This window comes from Zootoca vivipara, chromosome 12, assembly GCF_963506605.1.
Source record: "Zootoca vivipara chromosome 12, rZooViv1.1, whole genome shotgun sequence".
In the NCBI taxonomy this organism is placed as follows: Eukaryota; Metazoa; Chordata; class Lepidosauria; order Squamata; family Lacertidae; genus Zootoca; species Zootoca vivipara.
Genome location: NC_083287.1, coordinates 1869444 through 1890260, shown reverse-complemented (window position 1 = coordinate 1890260; position 20817 = coordinate 1869444). Strand labels below are relative to the sequence as shown.

The 20817-nt window shown below is 45.9% G+C and overlaps 1 protein-coding gene across 1 annotated transcript in view; it reads left to right on the top strand.

Annotated features, from left to right (window-relative positions):
- CNTNAP2 (contactin associated protein 2) overlaps positions 1–20817 on the top strand; it is an 869542-nt gene that overhangs the window by 687172 nt on the left and 161553 nt on the right. The window lies entirely within an intron of this gene.

Below are 20817 nucleotides of genomic sequence, written 5' to 3'. Positions count from 1 at the left end.
GTTCTGCCAATCTGCTCCTTCCTCTGACTGGGTGGATCTCGGTGACACCCATACCTCATCCTCTGGTTCCTCAAACTCCGCTTCCCAGCGCCATGGTGAGCTGCTCTCCCGTGCCTCCTCCTCCTCCCCCTCCCTTTCCATGTGCCAGGGCTTGGGTCTGTGGGGAAAGAGGGCGTGAAATTCTTCCACCAAGAATTCCTCCTGTATCTGAGTGGCTGGGACCCATTCATTTTGGGACGGTGGAGCATCCTCCCATGCCATGAGGTACTCCAGTCCCCCCACCCCCCACCTTGAATCCAGGATGGCCGTGGCCTCATTGAGTTGCTCCCTGCCTTCCCTCTCCCCCCCTCCCTCGGGGGTTTGTTCGCTGTCTCGGAGCCTGCTGCTTTCCCTGTATGGCGACAGCAGCGATCTATGAAACACTGGATGCACCCTCATGTCCTCTGGCAGTGCCAGCCTGTATGCCACCGGGTTGACCTGTTGCGTGACCGTGAAGGGGCCCAGCCTTTTGGGTGCCAGCTTTTTGCACCTCCCTCTGGTGGGAAGGCCCTCCGAGGACAACCACACCTTGTCCCCCACCCTGATGACCTCCCCTTGTCGCCTGTGGCGATCTGCCCCCTTTTTGTACGCTTCCTTGGCCCTCTCCAAGTGTTCTCTGAGCTGCTGGTGCACCGTCTCCAGTTCCTCTGCCCAATCCTCAGCCTGTGGGCCCTCCTCCTCCTCCTCCCCCTCCCTCTCTGGGAAAGATCTGAGGTCGCGCCCGTAATTGGCCTTAAAGGGCGACACCCCTGTGGAGACGTGCACTGCATTGTTGTAGGCAAATTCTGCTAGTGGCAGGCGATCCACCCAGTCCGTTTGCCTCTGGCTGACGTAGCATCTCAGGTACTGCTGCAGAATGGCGTTGACCCTCTCCGCTTGTCCGTTGGTCTGCGGGTGTCTAGCCGTCGACAAGCTGACCTCCACCTGCAGGAGGTTCATGAGCCGCCGCCAGAACCTGGAAACAAATTGGCGGCCACGATCCGAAATAACCCTTAAAGGTAATCCATGCAGTCTGAAAACGTGATCAACAAACAGTTTGGCTGTCTCTTCTGCAGAGACTGCCCTGGCACACGGTATAAAGTGGCACATTTTGGACATGAGGTCCACCACCACCAACACTGCGGTCTTGCCCCTGGACGACGGCAGGTCTGTGATGAAGTCCATGGACACTACTTCCCACGGCCTGTGTGGCGTGGCTAAGGGCTCCAGCAACCCTGGTGGCGCTGCTCTGACCACCTTTGCCCGCTGGCAGGTGTCACAGCCCCGTACATAGTCTCGAACATCTTCCCTCACCCCTGGCCACCAGAAGTGTCTCATGACTAGGTGAGTGGTCTTGTCCCTTCCAAAATGCCCCGCCGTTGGGTTGTCGTGCATCTGTTTGAGGACCGTACGTCTGAGCTGGGTGGTGGGCAGGTACAGTGCACCCTTGTAGAAAAGCAGCCCTCTGCGGTCTGCAAAGTCTTTTGCCTGCTCCCTCCCCCCTCTCAGTTCTCTGAAGATGCGGTTGGCAAATTCATCCGCTGCCGTCAGTGCTGTGAGTTCTGCCTCGCTCACCACTGCTGCTCCGCAGGACCATGCCGACGGGGGGGAAATGTGCCTTGGGGCTGGTGGCGCCTCCTCCTCCATGTACTCTGGCTTGCGGGAGAGGGCATCCGCCCTGACGTTCTGCTCTCCCGGGATGTAGTGTATGGAGAAGTTGAAGTTCGAGAAGAACTCTGCCCACCGTATCTGCCGCTGGTTGAGCACCCTGGCAGTTCTCCAGAACTCCAGGTTCTTGTGGTCTGTGCACACCTGGATGGGGTGCTTGGCGCCCACCAGGAAGTGTCTCCAGTGCTGGAACGCCGCGTGGATCGCCAGAAGTTCCCGATCAAAAACTGTGTAGTTCCGCTCTGGCTGGGTCAACTTCCTGGAGAAGAAGGCACAGGGTCTCCACTCTCTGTTGGTGTCCAGTTGCAACAAAATGGCGCCCACAGCTTTGTCAGAGGCATCTGTCTCAATGCGTAGGGGCGCGTCCTGAACCACGTGGAACAGGTTCTGGTCTGAGGCGAACACCCTCTTGAGGCTTTCGAACGCTGCTTGCGCCTCTGGTGTCCACCGGAACTTCTGCTTGCCTCTCAGGCAGTCAGTGATGGGAGCCGTAACTCGAGAGAAGTTCTTGATGAACTTCCTGTAGAAGTTGGCGAAGCCTAGTAGGCGTTGGGCATCTTTGCGCGTCCTGGGGCTGTGCCAGTCCAGGATGGCCTGCACCTTGTCCTTGTCCATCGCTAGCCCCTTGTCTGACAGCTTGTAGCCCAGGAAGTCCACCTCCTTGGTGTGAAACTTGCACTTCTCCAGCTTCACATACAGGTGGTTCTCCTTCAGGCGCTGTAACACCTCCCTGACGTCCTTCACGTGCTGCACTGGGTCGTTGGAGTAAATAAGGATGTCATCCAGAAAGACCAAGCATTTCCTGAAGAGGAGGGACCCCAGGACGTGGTGCATGAAGGCCTGGAAGCATGCTGAGCCCCCTTGCAACCCGAAGGGCATCACCAGATATTCAAAAGAGCCCAGCGGCGTGAACATCGTGGTCTTCCACTCATCGCCCTCCCGGATTCTGATCAAGTTGTACGCCCCCCTCAGGTCTAGCTTGGTGAAAATCTTGCCCCTGCGTGCCGCTGTCAGGAGATCCTCCACTCTGGGCATGGGGAAAGCCACTGGTTCTGTCACCGAATTCAGCCGTCTAAAATCCACCACCAGGCGGCGCTGTTGCGTGTCTTTCTTGTCCACCCAGAAGACCGGGCTGCCCCCTGCTGCCTTGCTTTCTCTGATGAACCCCCGCTTGAGGTTCTTGTCGATGAAAGCGCGCAGATCCTCCAGTTCCTGGTCTGACATGGCGTACAGCTTGGCTGGGGGTATAGTTGCCCCTGGCACCAGGTTGATCTGGCAGTCAAAAGGCCTGTGTGGGGGCAGGTGGTCGGACTCCGCTTCGCTGAAGACCTCCTGCAGGTCCCAGTACGGTTTGGGTATCGCTTCACCCCCTTTGACGTGCATGGTGGCCACCGTGGCTATCGGAGGCCCCTCCCCTGGTTGGTGCTGCATGCAATGTTCTAGGCAAAAGTCCGATCCAAATGTGATGCATCTCTGATGCCAACTTATGGAGGGGTCGTGGCGCGCCAGCCAGCTCATGCCCAAAACTATGGGGGGGTCTGAGATGGTGGTGACGTTGAATGCCAGTGTCTCCGAGTGCCTTCCAACCGTCATTCTCATGGGGGGGGTTTGATGAGTGATGGCCCCTCCCAGCAGCTCTCTGCCGTCAATGGTTGCCACGTGCAGAGGAAAATCCAGCTGCAGAAGCTGGATCTGGTGCTCTTCTGCAAAGTTTCTCGAGAAGAAGTTCGCTGACGCCCCACTGTCAATTAGGGCGAGGACTGTAAGGGGATAGCCATTTGGAAGCGTGAGCGTCACTTCTAGAACCACTCCTGCTCTGGGAGGGGTGGGCTGGCTCTGCTCCTCTCTGTGCGGGTGGGTGGGCTGGGGCTGTTGTCTGCTGACTGTGCCTGGCTGCTGCCCCTTGTCTCCTGCAGCCAGGCTTTCCCGTTTCCCTGCTGTGGTGCTGCGTCAGTGGGGGAGGGCACAACCGTTCCCGCCTTTCCTTGCCACTCCCTGCGATGTGGGCAGTCTCTGACGAGATGCTGGGGGGAGTTGCAGAGAAAGCAATTCCCACCCCTTCCCTCCTTGCGTCTTGGCGCCGCTGGGGTTTGAAAAGCCCGCGCGCGCGCGCTATCAATCTGCATGGGTTCCTGGTCCTGACTGGCCCCAGGCGTGGCTTGAAAGGGTTGTTGGGGGAGTGGCTTCTCCTGCGACCGTGGGAACCAAGCCCGCTTTGCGCGCGTTGCTTGCTTGTCGCTCCACCGGGATTCCTGTCTCACCCCCACCGCCAGAGCCGCTTTGCTCAGCTGATCCATATTACTGGGCTTTGGACCTCTCGAGAGCTCATCCTTCACCTCCTCATGCAACCCCAAGTAGAACGCCGCTTGCATAGGGGGGGACCCCAGTTCCCACCCCAATCTGTGCACCAGCATGGTGAATTTCGCCCAATACGCGCGAACTGTCATATTTCCTTGGCGTAAATTATGAAGTTCCTCCTTAGTCTGGTCCATATGACTATCGGACGAATACATCGTTTTCAAACCTTCTAGAAATAGTTTGACATTCTTCATGCAAGGATTCCTTGTTGCAATTAACGGTCTTAGCCACTCCCTGGCTGCCCCGGTAAGGTGCTCCACAATAAACGCTACTCTGTGCTCATCATCAGGGAACTCATCGTGGTGCAGCTCAAGAGCATACACAATCTCAGTCTCAAAGCCCTGAAATTCCTTCGGGTCTCCATTGAACTTGCTAACTAGGGTCCCAGCTCTCCTTCCTGGCAGCACTTGGACTTGGGGTGCCCCTCCCGCCTTGTTTTTCTCTGCATCCAGCTTGTTTTGGAGGTCTACCGCCACCGCCCTTAATTGCTGCTCTTTTTCCTGAAGCTCTCTCACCTGTTCCGCAAGTTGTAGCCGGTCGTCCTGGACCTTCTTAGTCTCCTCTTTAGCTGCCTTCAATTCTCCCTGCGCCTGCAGCGACAGCTGCTGCAGTTCTAGCTGGGCTTGCTCAGCGATCTGCCGCCACTTCTCCGCCTCTGACACGCTCATCCCGGCAACTCCAAAGTAGCCCAAAAATGATTAGGAGGTTGCTGTCACGGTGGCCGGAGTGGACTACTTCAGAGTAACGACGCTACGCAGCTCTGCATTTTATTCTTTTATTGGTGCTGCGTATTTACAGTGCTCAAGTCATTGCTATTTACACGGAGTGATGTGGTCAGTCGGTTTCAGAACCTCCTAATGGCTTTTGGCGCGTCTTTCTCCAACACAAAAGCTTTGGCAGACCCATCCTCTTGCCCCTCCTCTTCCTGCGTAATTCTGGAGTTGGGGGGATGGGTCTTCCCCCCTTGCTTGCCCCTTCCTGTCCCACCTGGGACCCTGGCTCCTCTACCTTGCCTGAGCCTCGGACACGACTTCCTGCTTCCCCACTGGAATCGGAACTCTCCCTGCTTTCCCCTTTGCTCGGGGACGGGCTTGAACTCAGGAGGGGAGGGACTTCGCGATATCCCCTGTCCCTCACATCATGGCAACCACAAACCTCCAGAACTTTATTTCTATGACCCACTAGAAGGAGAGTAGAGAAAGTACCGAGGGTGCTTAAAGCGACTAGAGAAAAGGGCTTTTCCTTGTCAAGCTTTATCTTCAGCAGAACTGCTAAGGGGGATACTGCTGGTGTACCTCTCAGGGGGAAGTTGCGTGTTCAGACCCAGAGACCTCCCCCCTAAATAAATTCATTTGCCCTACCATGCAGGTAAATAATAGAAAGAAGGAGCATGTTAGGTTTTGACTTGATCTGCAAGATCATAGGGAAGAATGCAATGGAGCACACGCACATGGTGATTTCTCCACCCTCCCCCAAACAGTTACTCAGCCAAATAATTCCCTTGCTTTTGATGTCATGCTTCCTGGTAACAATGATCCCTCTAGGAAAAGCATTTAAGTGTTAACCAATAATTATGATACCCATGACCATTGCCCATGGCTGATGGCTGATTTGACAACTAATGGAGCATTATAATGTTGAAAGCCTCTAATACTTCAGCAACGCAGGCATTAACTGCTCCACATGAGAGGTCTAAAGGGGTTATTACTGGCATAAACCATATTCAGTCATTTGTAGCTGATTTCTTTCCTTTTCTCCATAGAGTAATACATGGTACAGCTGACTCAGAAACTCAGTAATTTGTATGTGATTAATAAGCAATTTCCCTCTAGCCACTAGACCAGGCATGCTCTGTTACAGTAGATGCATCTTTCTTATTAACACAATCCTTGTGAAAATTGCTCTGCACTTTCTATTGACTAGAATACATCTGACTCTTTCTTTCTTAATCTGTTTTTAAGCCCATTACAATTATCAGGATTATTTTTAAACTGTACATAAATAGTGAATATTTACTTTGTAAATGCTTATAAATCCAAATGTTAACTGTTTAGCCAAAAGCTACAAAAATGTAGCTTACTCGGAACATGAAAAACAACAACAGCACAGTGTAGAACGAGTAAATGCATGTGGATGTTTAAGGTTGAATTATTTCTGCCCCTATGAAAAGCTGCAGCTATCTGATTAATGTCAGTAAAACCATCACATAGCCAAAATGCTTTGGATAAGACTATTAGATTGTTGCCTGTGTGGAGCGCATGGATCACTCTGGTGATAATGAGAGGCTTCTGTGGCCACGTACGCAGCAGGATTCTTTAGGAGCACATAAAAAGCACAGAATATGGTAGCCGAGATCAAAAATCACCTTCAGAGAACCCCTGGATGTTTAAAAGACACAGCGAGAAAGAGAGAGCATTTCTAGGCCTTAGGGCTGTGTAAATATGCTTCAAGGTTTGTTGACAATGTTTTCTGAAATTTCAGTAGCCAAGGAATGGAAAAGGCAGAGGTACCCATTTTCTGGGGTGGGAGCTTTTGTGTCTTGCAGTGCTCCTTACCCTCCTCCATTTCTAGCAAAAACTGAAGAAATTTTGCAAAATAGTAAAAATAATAATAATGCAGAATGAATTATACAAGAGAGGGAAAGAGAGAGAAATGAGTGGTGATCTATGAAAATTCATGGGAGATGTCCTCCTTCACAATCCTTACATGGCCTCTCCCACCCCAACTAGCCTAGAAAAAGGTAGGGTAAGCACCCCTGGACGATTAAGTCCAGTCAAAGGCAACTATGGGGTTGCGGTGCTCATCTCGCTTTTCGGGCCGAGGGAGTCACCGTTTGTTCACAGACAGCTTTCTGGGTCATGTGGCCAGCAGGACTACAGGCGCACGGAGGACCATGATGACCACTACAGGCGCATGGAGGACCATGATGAGTGCCAGAGCGCACAGAAACGCCATTTACAGGCCTAGCATCACCCTGTGAGCTTCATGGCTGAATGAAGATTCAAACTCTGGTCTCCCGGGTCCTGGCCTAATCACGGGTGTTGGGCACCCAGAGCGGCAACCCTGACGCGCACCCGGAGTGGGGCATTGCTGCGCATGTGCACTACCTAACGGGTTGCCAGCGGCGCTCCAGCACTGTGATCCTCTGCTCGCGGCTGCGAGCAGAGGGTCCCAGCACCTCCGTATGGCCGGCGGCGGCAAACCGCTGGCAAACCACGAGCAAGCTGCGGAGTGAGGTTTTTTACGGCTTGGGAGGCGCCGTTACCCTGCTGCCCGGTAAAAAGCCTCGCTCCTTAGCTTGCTCGCTCACCTGCTTCGTGCACACTTTGCTTCTTCCTGCTCGGGCATTTTGTGAATCTTTATACTTTTGTCCATTTACTCTATTAAATTTTCCAATTTGAACTATAAAATGGTGGTTTTCATGAGTCAAAATGAGAGTACCCCTAAACATTTTTTTAAGGGGAAAAAAAGCACTGGTGCTGTGTCTCTGACTCATCATCCACCATTACTGTATGAAACTGGCTGTGTGGCCACTTAAACAGGGTTCATGTCTTCTTTGTACTGCAGATACGGTATTTCAGTGATGAAACAGGCTCTCAATTGTTTACTTATTGCTAGATATTTTTGCAAAACCTCCTCCAAGGAGATACAACAGAGAAGTTCCTCAAAATAATATCTATATCGAAAAGGATGCATATAAACAGACTGTCCTTTGATTAGTGAAATTCTAGGTCTAGAGCCCATGAGAAGTGACCTGCACTCAGCAGTTCCAGGCAGGGGGTTGTAACTGTTCTTAACAGGGATGCTAGCAGGACTACGTATGCACTCACCCATATAGCCCATTTAAAAAGGGAAATTAACCAATGATAACCAAATTCTTGATATGAAAATGTAGGGTGCTTTCTTTAAAAAAAAAAAGTTTGAAATGCAGATCCGAGCAGTGAAGGCCCAGCAATATTCCAGACGGCAAACTAACGGAAGGCTCACAGACTTGAGTAAAGGGAAAGCGCTCATTCTCACAGCATCTTCCAGGCACGTCATCTAACTTACCATCAGTCTTATTTGGTTTGAGCTTCAGACAGCTAGCTGTTCTCCTGTAAATCTAATGAATCTGAAATAAATTAGATTTATAAGACTAGAATATCCTTTCAAGGAATCACTTAATACATTTAAAATTAGACTGGACAAATCAGTTTAGAATGTAATGTGTTGGGCACCCGGAGCTCATGCTCTCCTGCAGTCAAGTAAATTATCTTAATATGCCTTTACCATCTCTAACTTGGGTGAGTCACATGTACCCAAACCTCCATGTTTATTGAAGCAGGAAATGGCTGGATGAGACACCAGGACCAGCCTTATTTTGGTTGGGAGGTACTGTATCTGCTAATGTTGTAAATTTAGAGGAACTGGACTGTAGTAATCCAGAAGTTTAGAACCAATTATTTCAGTAGCATAAGTATGTGATTTGAAAACTGCAGCATGAGTTAATCATCAATTCCACAGCTATTAATGAAATCAAATGCCTGTTTGAGCGTGTGATTGTATATATTATCTGAAATGGCCAGTGCCCTAATTTATATGGTGTTTTAGTTTTGAACGTGTTAACCTATACCATATCGACATATTATATGTATATAGTTACGGTATCTGACATGATGGCCACCATAACATAACCGTAAAATTTAATCAGTTGAATTTGCAGATTGGTTTAAACTTGCAATCTAATCTTTTGCATCTTTGCTCAAAAGAAGCCGAACCCTGTATCCTACTGCTTGAGGTCCACATCCATAGTTATCATCTTGCTCGTTTTCCCTAAATGGCAGTTTAAGAATAACAGGTGGTGTGTATAAAAAATTCCTTCCAGTAGCACCTTAGAGACCAACTAAGTTTGTCATTGGTATGAGCTTTCGTGTGCATGCACACTTGTTTCCATGCTTCCTTATATAATGTCTGAAATGTGATTCTGATGTGAGGAAAGTTCATGCCTCTGCCCATGTAGCAGTGGCAGACTTTGGGCTTTCAAACGTCAGTGGCACCTTGCACAATGCCAAAATTTCGAGAGCGCCTTTTGCCATTCCTTGAAACATTCCATCTTATCAATTATTGGCAATGATTGGAACATAAATAACATCTTTGGCAATACATTCATATTAACTGTTGCAATACGGCCCAACAAAGACAATTTCAAATTCGACCATATTTCTAGATCACTCTTAACTTCATTCCATAACTTAACATAATTGTCTTTAAATAAATTCAAGTTCTTTGCAGTCATGTTCACACCAAGGTATTTCACCTTCTTAACGAGTGACAAACCAGTTGCTTCTTGTAACTTTTTTCTTTCATTACTATTTAAGTTTTTGTTTAAGACTTTGGTTTTACTCTTATTCAATTTAAAACCTGCCACACTTCCGAAGTCATGTATTAAATCCAGTGCCTTAATGGCACTGGATTCTGGGTCTTGTAAAGTCAATACTAAATCATCTGCAAAGGCTTTAAGTTTAAATTGTTTTCTCCCTACTCTTACTCCTTTGATTTCCTCATCTTTCCTAATCATAGAGAGTAAAACTTCCAGAACCGATATAAATAACAAAGGGGAGAGGGGACACCTTCCAAATACAAACAATTTGGGACATTGCAAACCAGTGAGGGGAGGCACAGGAAGTGTCAGCAGCTCATAGCTCCTGATCCTCCAAATTTAGAAAATCAAAATCTCGCTTTCTGAATGTTTTCCATCAGTGTGCTACTCAAGTTCTGCTAGTTCACTTGTCACATGCTTGTTTATAAACTACCATTTTTCTAAGTAAGGATGTGAGAAAGTTGGCAAATAGAAAACATTTGTGTTTCAAATACTCATTTCATTGAGGGAGAAGCTAGTTCACAGGGGGATGAACTAACCATGTTTGTAGAGATGTCTCCAAAATAAGTCTGTCCTAGCACCATCAGGAGATTGCTAGCAAAGCAAAGGGCATGAGTCAGGCATCCCCAAAGTGCAGCCCTCCAGATGTTTTGGCCTACAACTCCCATGGCCCCTAGCTAACAGGACCAGTGGTCGGGGAAGATGGGAATTGTAGTCCAAAACATCTGGAGGGCCAAAGTTTGGGGATGCCTGGCATGAGTGCTCTGTGGGAATGCCGGAACAGCAAACAGAGGCTAGATCCTCACAGGAACGCTTGATTCCAGTCCAGCTTTATTGGATGTCAGCTGAGTTGTTCTTATTTCTATGCTTGCTTGTGTTTTTTTATGGTGCCCTATTTTTGTTTTTGTTTTTGCATTTAGGATTTTAGTCAAGTAACCATTGTTGATGTCTTACAATCCTAAAAACTGGCGAACAGAACAGATTTATACACCACTTAATTGTAAACAAACGAACAAACCTCAAAATGGTTTACAAAAAGGATAACACCATAAAAATTTAAATGAGAAGAATTTATAACAAAAATTTAAGACTTTTGAACAATTAAAATAACAATTAACTGAAAACAGATTAGAACTTGCAGCAACCTTCTAAATATCTGGGTATAGGCTCATTAAGCAAAACTGTATTTAGCAGAGGCTGAAAAGAGTACAATGATGTCAAGAGGCAGGGAGTTCCAGGGTGTAGGTGCTGCCACACTAAAAAAATCGAGTTCTTACAGATGCGGAATGAGTCTTATGTGACCCCCGTGAACTGTGCCAGCTCTGCGGATCAAAGCACTTGAGTGGACATATGTGGCGTAAGGGGATCTCACAGGCAAACTGGTCCCAAGTTGTTAAGGGCTTTGTATATTCATAGTAACACCTTGAAGTTGGCCTGGTAGGAAATCAGCAGCCAGTGCAGACCTCTGAGCACAAGGAAGGCCACACCCATCTTTCCCACCCCATCAACCCCCTGGTGTAGCATCAGGTGCCAGTTAGATGGGGGTGAGCAGGTGCTCAGCTCACATTCCTGTATTTGCAGGAAGCCTCTCCAGTGATAGCCAGGACCAGGCTCTCAGCATACAGAGACAAAATGGAAATGCTGGAAGGGTGAGTGGAGGAATTGCAGGGGTAATACAGGAAGGTTTCATTGAGGGAAGAAGCGCTAACACTTTCTGTGTTTCTTGTGCACAGGGGCTAGCCTAGGAAAGGGGGGGCCATGGGATGAACTGAGCTCCTGACTTCTCAGAATAAAAGGCTACCCAGGTCTCCTTGGAAGCAAGAGTCGCCTGGTATTCAGAGGAACCTTGGGGGTGGGGGGTAGGGACAAGACTATCCTACTGGGAAGTTGGCCGGGGGGGGGGGGGAACGACTCATGTGATGAGCCCTGCTCTTGTGCATGTGTTCCCTAACAGCATGGGGTTGTACTGTAAGAAAATAGGCCCCATGACCATGTTTGTCCGTGTATAGGTAGACTGTGTGTGTGTGTGTGTGTGTGTGTGTGTGTGTGTGTGTGTGTGTGTGTGTGTAAATGGTCTGAAGCTCAACATCAAAAAAAACTAAGATCATGCCCACCTCCTGGCAAATAGAAGGGGAAGAAATGGAGGCAGTGAGAGATTTTACTTTCTTGGGTTCCATGATCACTGCAGATGGTGACAGCAGTCATGAAATTAAAAGATGGCTGCTTCTTGGGGAAAAAAGCAATGACAAACCTAGACAGCATCTTAAAAAGCAGAGACATCACCTTGCCGACAAAGATCCATATAGTTAAAGCTATGGTTTTCCCAGTAGTGATGTATGGAAGTGAGAGCTGGACCATAAAGAAGGCTGATTGTCGAAGAATTGAAGCTTTTGAATTATGGTGCTGGAGGAGACTCTTGAGAGTCCCATGGACTGCAAGAAGATCAAACCTATCCATTCTTAAGGAAATCAGGCCTGAGTGCTCACTGGAAGGACAGATCCTGAAGCTCAGGCTCCAATACTTTGGCCACCTCATGAGAAGAGAAGACTCCCTGGAAATGACCCTGATGTTGGGTCTCGAAGCTATGAACATGAGTTTGACCAAACTGTGGGAGGCAGTGCAAGACAGGAGGGCCTGGCATGCTCTGGTCCATGGGGTGACGAAGAGTCAGACACAACTAAACAACAACTCTCTCTCTCTCTCTCTCTCTCTCTCTCTCTCTCTCTATATATATATATATATATATATATATATATATATATATATATATATATATTAGGTGTATAAACAAAGCAAGAGATTCCCCCCCATTCCCAACCTCCTCCCTCCCCCAAAACAGAAGGTTAATGTATAAGCTTTTGCCATAAGTCCATGTGTGTGGTGGATGCCAATTTACAAATTTTATCGTTAGTAATCCATATATTGTTGCCTGCTACACTGAAAATTGTATCAGCACATTGTAAGTCCTCAACAGCAGAGCAAGAAATGTAGCAGTGGGTGACAGCTGTCTATCAAATAAGCATTGTGCTAATTAGCAGGTGCTTATAATCCACAGGTGTGTGACACAATTTTGATGCATTTCAGGTGGCAAGTGACACCACCCCTGTGAATCGCATGGCCTTTAAGCTGCGTTAACCTGGAGTCCTTGGATGTTGCAGCTTCAAATTTACTGTCAGTTTTCAGTAAAGAAACCAATTGGATTTGATGAAGAAAAGAAGGCTCTTGGTGCTTGAATCCCATTTTGATGAGGGGACATCACTCAAGACATCGCTTCACAGAGTGAATTGGATTAAGTAAAATCTCACTTTTCCAAAACATACAGTTGCAAAAAACTTTATTCACAGATGGTTGGAAATGAATAATTATTTATAATCAAAGATTTTTCAGTCAAGGTTCCAAAAGGTAAAGCGACATGGACAGCCCATTAAGAAGAGGACAACATGAGAGACCCTCCAGCAACGTCAAGTTTGCCAAGTAGCAAAATGTCATTTCTGGGAAATTGCTCATGTCTGCTTGATGTCCACAATCGCTATCCAAAACTGATGAGAGGGATCAGCAACTAATTGTGCTAAGGAAATTGACACCAGCTGGTCCACAACACACAGTTACTACTAAATGTAAATTAGAACTGAATATCTTCAGAAGTCATATGTTTACTTTCAGTGTTTGTGGATGCTTTTAAAAGGACTTTTAGGAAACAGTGGTATTAACTCCATTTCAAAAGTAGGCTCATTTTAGGAATCTAAAGCTGCATTATTTATGCACACTTAGTAAATTACACTTAACCCATGGCTAAAACCTGTTGTTGTTGTTTTATGCAATTTATGAGTTGCCTAATTTAAAAAAAACCTCTCTAGGCATCATACACAGCATGTATTGCATCAAACTGTAAACTGCTTATTTCACATGGGAAGAGGTTCTGTGCTTTAAACAGCTGCATAACTGCAGTAAGCAGTTGGCAAAGCAGGCCGTAGCTGTCAAGTTTTCCCTTTTCTCGCAAGGAAGCCTATTCAGCATAAGGGAATTTCCCTTTAGAAAAGGGAGAACTTGACAGCTATGAAGCAGGCTGCCACCACTGCATTTCCCTGCCAATAATCATTTCTGTCTGAGATGCAGCAGGTGCTTAACACCCTAGAAAAACCTTCCTCCATCTTGGGTCCCCAGATGTTGCTGGATTACAACTCCCATCATCCCTGACTGCTGGCCCTGCTGGCTTGGGAGGATGGAAGTTGTAGGCCAACAAATATCCCGGGGACCCAAGGTGAGGAATGTTGCCCTAGAGCAAGCATGGGTTCCAGGGGTGCCCAACCTCAGTCCTCTCAGCCTCCTTCCGAAGCAGAAGTGGAGTTGTCATGGTGGTAAGTGACCAGGAGGCCTCTGGGTAGAAGCAGGAATTTCAATAGCTGGAGGTGGGATATGGACTCAAAGATCGGAACCGGGGGGGGGGGCACCATGACCGACCCAACAGTGGATATAATCATGCAGAAATGGTAGCAGCTGGGTAGATTGCAAGAGAAAAACTGGCAGCTTGTAGATTGGTGGAAGAATAGTGGCCCCTGGGCCCCTGACATAACATCCTAGATGCAGCAGTTTGTTTCACTAGGAGGATGTGGCCAAATGAGGCCAATTAGGAGAGGGGGAGATACAGAGAAACTAAGCAGTAGTTTCCTAGGTACTCCATAGGGGGAATGAGCAGAGGATGGGAGCTCAAAGCAAGAGCCCCTGGCAGTAATCGATTCTGTGTTCCTGGCTTGGTAGAGCCAAGTTGTGGCACCACTGAACAAAATCTTATGTCATGGTTTCATGGCATGCGTTCGTGTGTTTGCAGTGCCAGTTGGCCAGGAGGGATGTCAGGAGCCATGAGTCTTTCTCTCCCTCTCCCCTTTTCCTTAGTGACTACACGGTTTTGCATTCCAACCTGTTGGCAGGCAACAGTACAATATAATCTACCTTTCATTTCTGTTTACAGTCATACCTTGGTTTAAGTACGCCTCGGTTTGAGTACTTTCAGTTTAAGTACTCCGCGGACCCGTCTGGAACGGATTAATCCACTTTCCATTACTTTCAGTGGGAAAGTTCGCTTCAGGTTAAGTACGCTTCAGGTTAAGTACGGACTTCCAGAACCAATTGTGTACTTAAACCAAGGTACCACTGTACTTTTAACACAGTAATTACATTCACTAATATAGTTCTATAAAAAAATTCCTTCAGTAGCACCTTAAAGACCAACTAAGTTTTTATTTTGGTATGAGCTTTCGTGTGCATGCACACTTCTTCAGATACCTAGATGCAGCAGTTTGTTTCACTAGGAGGTATCTGAAGAAGTGTGCATGCACACGAAAGCTCATACCAAAATAAAAACTTAGTTGGTCTTTAAGGTGCTACTGAAGGAATTTTTTTTATTTTACTTCGATCCAGACCAACACGGCTACCTACCTGTAACCAGTAATATAGTTCTAGTTACTGTGTTAGCTAAAATGAAGTGCATTTCTGGATGACTTTAAAATAACACTCCTTGAAGACTTTCAGTTGATACTAATACATTTGAAATACCTTAGCCACCAAGACAGGACCTGGATTTGATTGTAATATTTAGCATTAAAGCAAATTATTGGGGGTGTTGGAAAGGTTCTGCTTGTGTGTGGACCTGAGTTGGAAAAATGAAGGCCGGTGTGCTAGTTTATGCCCCCACAAATCTCCACCCCCACCAATTTGTGGATGGAGATGGGCACTTCCACTACTCCCAGATTGCCCTGGACAATTCAGAACACTTTTTTAGAATGGCTCAGGAATACCTAAAGGACCACCACTCTCCATATGAACCTACCCAGACCCCGAGATCCCCATCTGAGGTCCTTCTTCGTGTGCCTTGTCCACAAGAGGTCCGGAGAGCAGCAACCCGAGAGCAGGCCTTTTCTGAAGTAGCTCCCCATTTGTGGGATTCTCTCCCCAGGGAGGTTCAGCTGGCGCCTTCATTATGCACTTTTAGGTGCCAGTTGAAAATGTTCGTCTTCAACCAGGCCTTTGGTTGATTTACATCCAATGCCCATTTAAAATGTGTTGTGGAAGTGGGGGTTATTGGGTGTCTTTGTTTTTTTGTTTTTATTATGTAATTTGTGGGTTTTTTATTGTTATTTTATGTTATGAACTGCCCTGAGATCTATGGGTATAAGGTGGTATACAAATTTAATAAATAAATTACAATTTTAATAAATAAATAAACCCTGCATAAATGGAGTTCTAAATGCTGAAGGGAGCCTCCCCTTTTCTTCAGAAGTATGGCATCCTCTCCCATCTCATGTGTAGGTTTTACGGACCAGGCTGTTGCTTTCTGGAGACATCCGTTGACTGGGTGGGTGGGGTGGGAATTGTGCCATTTATTTACATGTTGACATTGGCGCAAGTGCTAAGGCACTGGGTGCCTGCTTCAGGTTTGTTTGTTTTTTCCTGTATTTACACCACCTGGGGAAGGTGTGAGATTGGAATATACCTTCGAAAGGCTGCTCCGCCTCACAAGGAAGGAGAAGGAAAATATTCCTTAAGGGGTTGAACTGTATGTCCTGTACAAGACAGGAGATCCAGGTCAGGTGATTTGCAGCAAAGAGGCATCTTGCCAGAGCCATGGCTTTGTGGATACACATCCCTTGCTATTTTGCATTCTTTTTGGTGTAAGGTGGTTATTTTAGAGGAGGATAAATTTGTGTTACTGAAAATGAGCCTTTGGACACCTTAAAGCAGGGGTAGGCAACCTCAGGCCCAATCGCCTGTTCCCCCGACGCTTCATTTTAATTCATTTTTTACATCTAAGCAAATATCTACATCCCCACCCCTCTTCTTCCTATCTTTCTTTTCTGCTGCGTTGGTGGTTGTGTTTTAATTTTTGTTTCCCCTCCCGTTTTTCCTTATATAATAATACAATTTTGGTTTCATTCGCCTTTTCCGTGCTGAAATGTCACAACCTGAATGACCATGGCTTCCCCCCCCCCCCAGTTTTGATCCTGGGTATGCCCCTGCTTTCACACAGGGGCAGCTAACTCAAACTTACTGTTTTTTTGCTCAGTTTCAATTATTCCCAGTTGGTTACATGAGACAAAATAAGCAAGTGGTGCTCTGGTACACCAGTGAAGAGGGGCAAAACCTCTCATTGTCCCAGATACTAGAGGAGCCATTTACCTCTCCCTCCTCTCCCACAGTATTTCCAAGGGTGGGTGTGTCTTATACAATGTGTGAAGATGACCTGTTTTGTTTTGTTTTGTTGCGGAATCTAAGCAGAGCGGGGTGGGGGCACAGGCAGGTATGCTACACATCTTGAAACATCCTGAAATTTGGTTTCTTTTGTCCCCAAAGAGTAATTTTAACCTATTTGGAAACCTGCCATATGAAGTATAGTGTTGTGATGGAGAAGAAGGAAGGCAGGGGAGAGGTTTTGCTAATTGGCAATTACTTGTCTTTGTCAGATGCTTCTTCTATTTCACAAGTTTGGATTAATGTTAATGCCACCTCTAAATATCTGTGCTCTCAGCAACACAGAAATGCTAATTCAAAACGTGGGCTCATTTTTTTTGAATGCTTAATTATAATGCTTTCTCTTTATTACGTTTCATTTTGCAAAGGCACTGTAGGAGGAAGGGCAATTAACAAAATGACTTAAAGTCTAAATGGAAGCAAGACTCATTATTCTCCAAGGATCCACCTCATCATAATCACATTTTCCATATCTTGGGGCAGGGGGAACAGGGGCGGAGAATTTGTTCTGAAAAGCATCATTTGTCTTGCTTTGGTTTGCAATGTGTCAGCCGGGATGCCAGTCCGCATCCATTTTCATAATGGATGAGAACATTGACTCAGATTTGATGCCGGGACACGTCACTTTCTGCAGACCAGTTCAGTTCACAGCCAACTTAATATCCAGTTCAGCTTTTTGCACACAACAAATGTATGAAAGCAATCTTTTCCAAACTGTGTGTTCAGGTAATTAACATGACATTCAAGAGTTGCTGAAGTGAAGTCAACGTATTGTTTTAATTCAAGGCTCTTGTGAGGCTAAATTAACCCCCCCCCCCATGGAGGAACTGTGCAACACACCTCTGATGAGCCCCTGCTCTGCTATGACTTCTTGCAGTCCAATCAACTTTCCAACCAACTCTTGCAGTCCAGTCAACCCATTATTTCTACTGCACGGGATTGACACAGAGATGCAACGAAAAGATCTGCCATCAGAAGAGGTTCACCCCAAACAGTGGCTTACACGGAAACACAGGAGTGGGCTCACTTGCGGCTTCCATGTTCTTACCAGGAGCCCTGTGGAAAACATAAGTGCCTTTGTGGCATAGATGTCATGCTGAAGTGGAAAGGAGTCTGTTAGCCATAGACAATGGCAAAGCTATCAACCACCAGAAACTCCATCTTGAATATAACAGCTATGACAGACACAAGGCAGCCAAAATTTGTTGCTACTGGCCCACTGAAATCAACAGAATGGTACTTCATAATTTTTAATGGTTGATGTTTTATTGTGTTTTTAATATTTTGTTGGGAGAGGCCCAGATGGGCATCATCATCATCATCATATTTGCAAGTAACTCGTATCATTGATTTGAATGGAACACATTGCAATCCAATGCACAGTTAAACAGATGTAAATCCCACGGTTTTCACCCAGGTAAGTGTGCCTTGGATTGCAGTTTTTGTCACACTGGATATGTTCTGGATCATGCCCAAAGTTCCTAATAGTGATAAAAGCCATTCTTTTCTTTTGAGTTTGGGTGTTTTTATTGTTTTCCAAAAATAAGTGCAAATATTTTGCATGTATTTTTTGAGTGCATTCTTGGGAATGAATGGAATCTCTACCATATGAAATCAGCTCTTTATTTGCCAGACAATTATGCAAAGAAGCTTGATAAAGACCCTGACTACTAAAAATACAGAACTCTCCCTTTTTAAAATTCATTTCCAGGATCTTGTGTCACCAGCCATCAAATTTGCAGAGTTTTTCCCTTAGGGGAGGAATGAGGACTTTGTCTTGCACAATGCTCTCCACCCACAAGCTCATCCATATGCATTTCCCCCCTTATCAGCTGCCAGAAGGATTATTGCTCTTGCTACACAACAGAGTCATTTGGGTTAATTGTGCTTGAACACTCCAGAAGTGGTTGGAGATGCTCTCATTCCTTTTTTTAGATTTAAGGGTGCTCTTTTCAAGCAGCCGTTTCCTTTAAGTCTAAAATAGTTACTAATTTCAAAAGTCCTGCATTCTGCCACCCCCCTTTTAAACAACTGCATGCTTGAGAGCCAATAGATTTGAAGTTGTCCCATTTTAGTCCATAAACTTTCTTCTCCCACAAACCTCTCTTGCTTTGCCCATCTGCACAAACCTCAGCCTTGCCTTCTGTGTGACTGATCAGCCCCAGGGGCATCCAGCAAACTGCCTTCCTGCCAAGGGTTATTAGAGTCAATATTGTTAATTACAGATCTGGTTGAATGTGCTGATTTAGTAGATTTAGGGTTGTTCTCAGTTTCTCCTGAGGACCATTTCTTAAAACTACTGCCTCTTCTTTTCCTTTTCCGCTTATACACAAGGATATGCTGGGGGGGGGGGAGAGCTATATAGCTAAAAGCAGCCTCTCTCTGAGCATCTGGTGCTGGGAACAAGCAACATGAAATGGCCTTCATCCTCATGCCACGCTTGTGTGTTTCCAGAACCACCTGGCTGGGGTCTTGGTTGGAAATGGGATGCTGGGCTTGGATGGTTGTGTCAGAATACCTCAAGGCAACTCCCAGGATGCTCTGCTCATCCCACAGGTGGGGCAGGTGCTTAATGCTCTCCCTCTTAAATCAGTGGACTTCAGAGTTTTTTAATGTTGGCTCTAATTTGCCATAAAGATTGGCAAATATGATTGGAGAAGACGTTCTCTAGCTTTTTCAGAGAATGTACTGTCCTTCAAGCTGCAGTTCTTAAACATTTTACTGCTCAAACATTTTACTGCTCAAATATGAAAGCGTGAGGCCACAACAGATATAATAGACAAAAACCAGAATAAAATGGTTGAATAGATAAGTCTTGCAATGCTCTCTCCCTTGTGAGACTGTTTCTTCTTGTGAGTTTTTCTCCCTTCAGTAACAAAAGAGCACCCCAAACAGACAGAAATGCTGTTGCATTGCAGGTATCCTTATCTACATGAAACACTAAATCCCTCTGCTCATTGCCTACTTATTCTTCTTGGCAATGTTTGTATTTAGTACCTCAAGACCATTTGTAGAAATTCACCATCTCCATGAGTGACAATTGAATTCAAGACAGATGACAGAACGTTCCCTCTCAGATTGCCGAAGGAGGTTTGAAAGAGGAATCTTTTCACTCATCGTGTGCACAATAATCTTACTTTCGCCTCATGTGAGAAGGTATATAAAACAGACCCTCCAAGTGCTGCTATTTTCCAGGGGCGTCCTGATTTAGAGAAGCCATCCTAGTTTCTGATTTGATTCCAGAATGTCCCAGAATGTTTTATTATGTTTTTACATATGTTGGAAGCTGCCCAGAGTGGCTGGGGCAACCATCTGATCAGTGAGGTATAAACAGTAAAATTATTATTATGGAATGGGACATCCCTATTTTCATTGGAGAAATGTTGCAGGGTGTTATAAAGGTTTTTTTTTACTGTTTCAAGAACCCCAGGCTGCAATGGGACAAAAGAACTCTGTGTGTACACTCTGGAAAGTGAAGCATCTTGCAAGCCACTGTCAACTTTCTTTAAAATATCATTCATCTCCAGCTATAATAATGGTATCATTATATGCGGAAGTCTACTTCGATTGAGCAAAATATGTGTGTCATTTTTTTTATCTGTAGGCATGTGTGGTACTAATTTACATGAACATGTTAGCATGGTAAAAGGGAACTATAAAATAGGAGTTGTGAATCAATAAAGGCAATTGGCTTCCCAAATAAATGTAAATACAAGGATGGAGTTGCTTTTTGGCTTTGTAGAAGATTTAGGGTTAGCAGTTGGTATAGAAATGGTTGTGCATCTTTTGACAGCTGCTAGAATTTCAAGAACTCTGACTATTGAGGAATGGAATGTGACGCTTTCAAGTGTGGTATAAATGAAGGTAAAACCAAAATGCTTGTTTACAAAGCTATTGCACTACCAACCTTACTGTACGCTTGTGAAACATGGACCACTTATAAACACCATCTCCAACTCCTTGAAAGATTCCATTAACGGTGTCTCCCAAAAATAATAATACACATCACTTGGGAAGACAGGCGAACTACCGTACTTTTCCGTGTATAAGACTAAGGTTTTTTTTTTACTTTAAAATAAGGTTTAAAATCTGGGGGCGTCTTATACATGGATAGTGCCTATGCCCATTTTCTAAATTTGGGGTCCCCCAAAAGTAGGGGGCGTCTTATG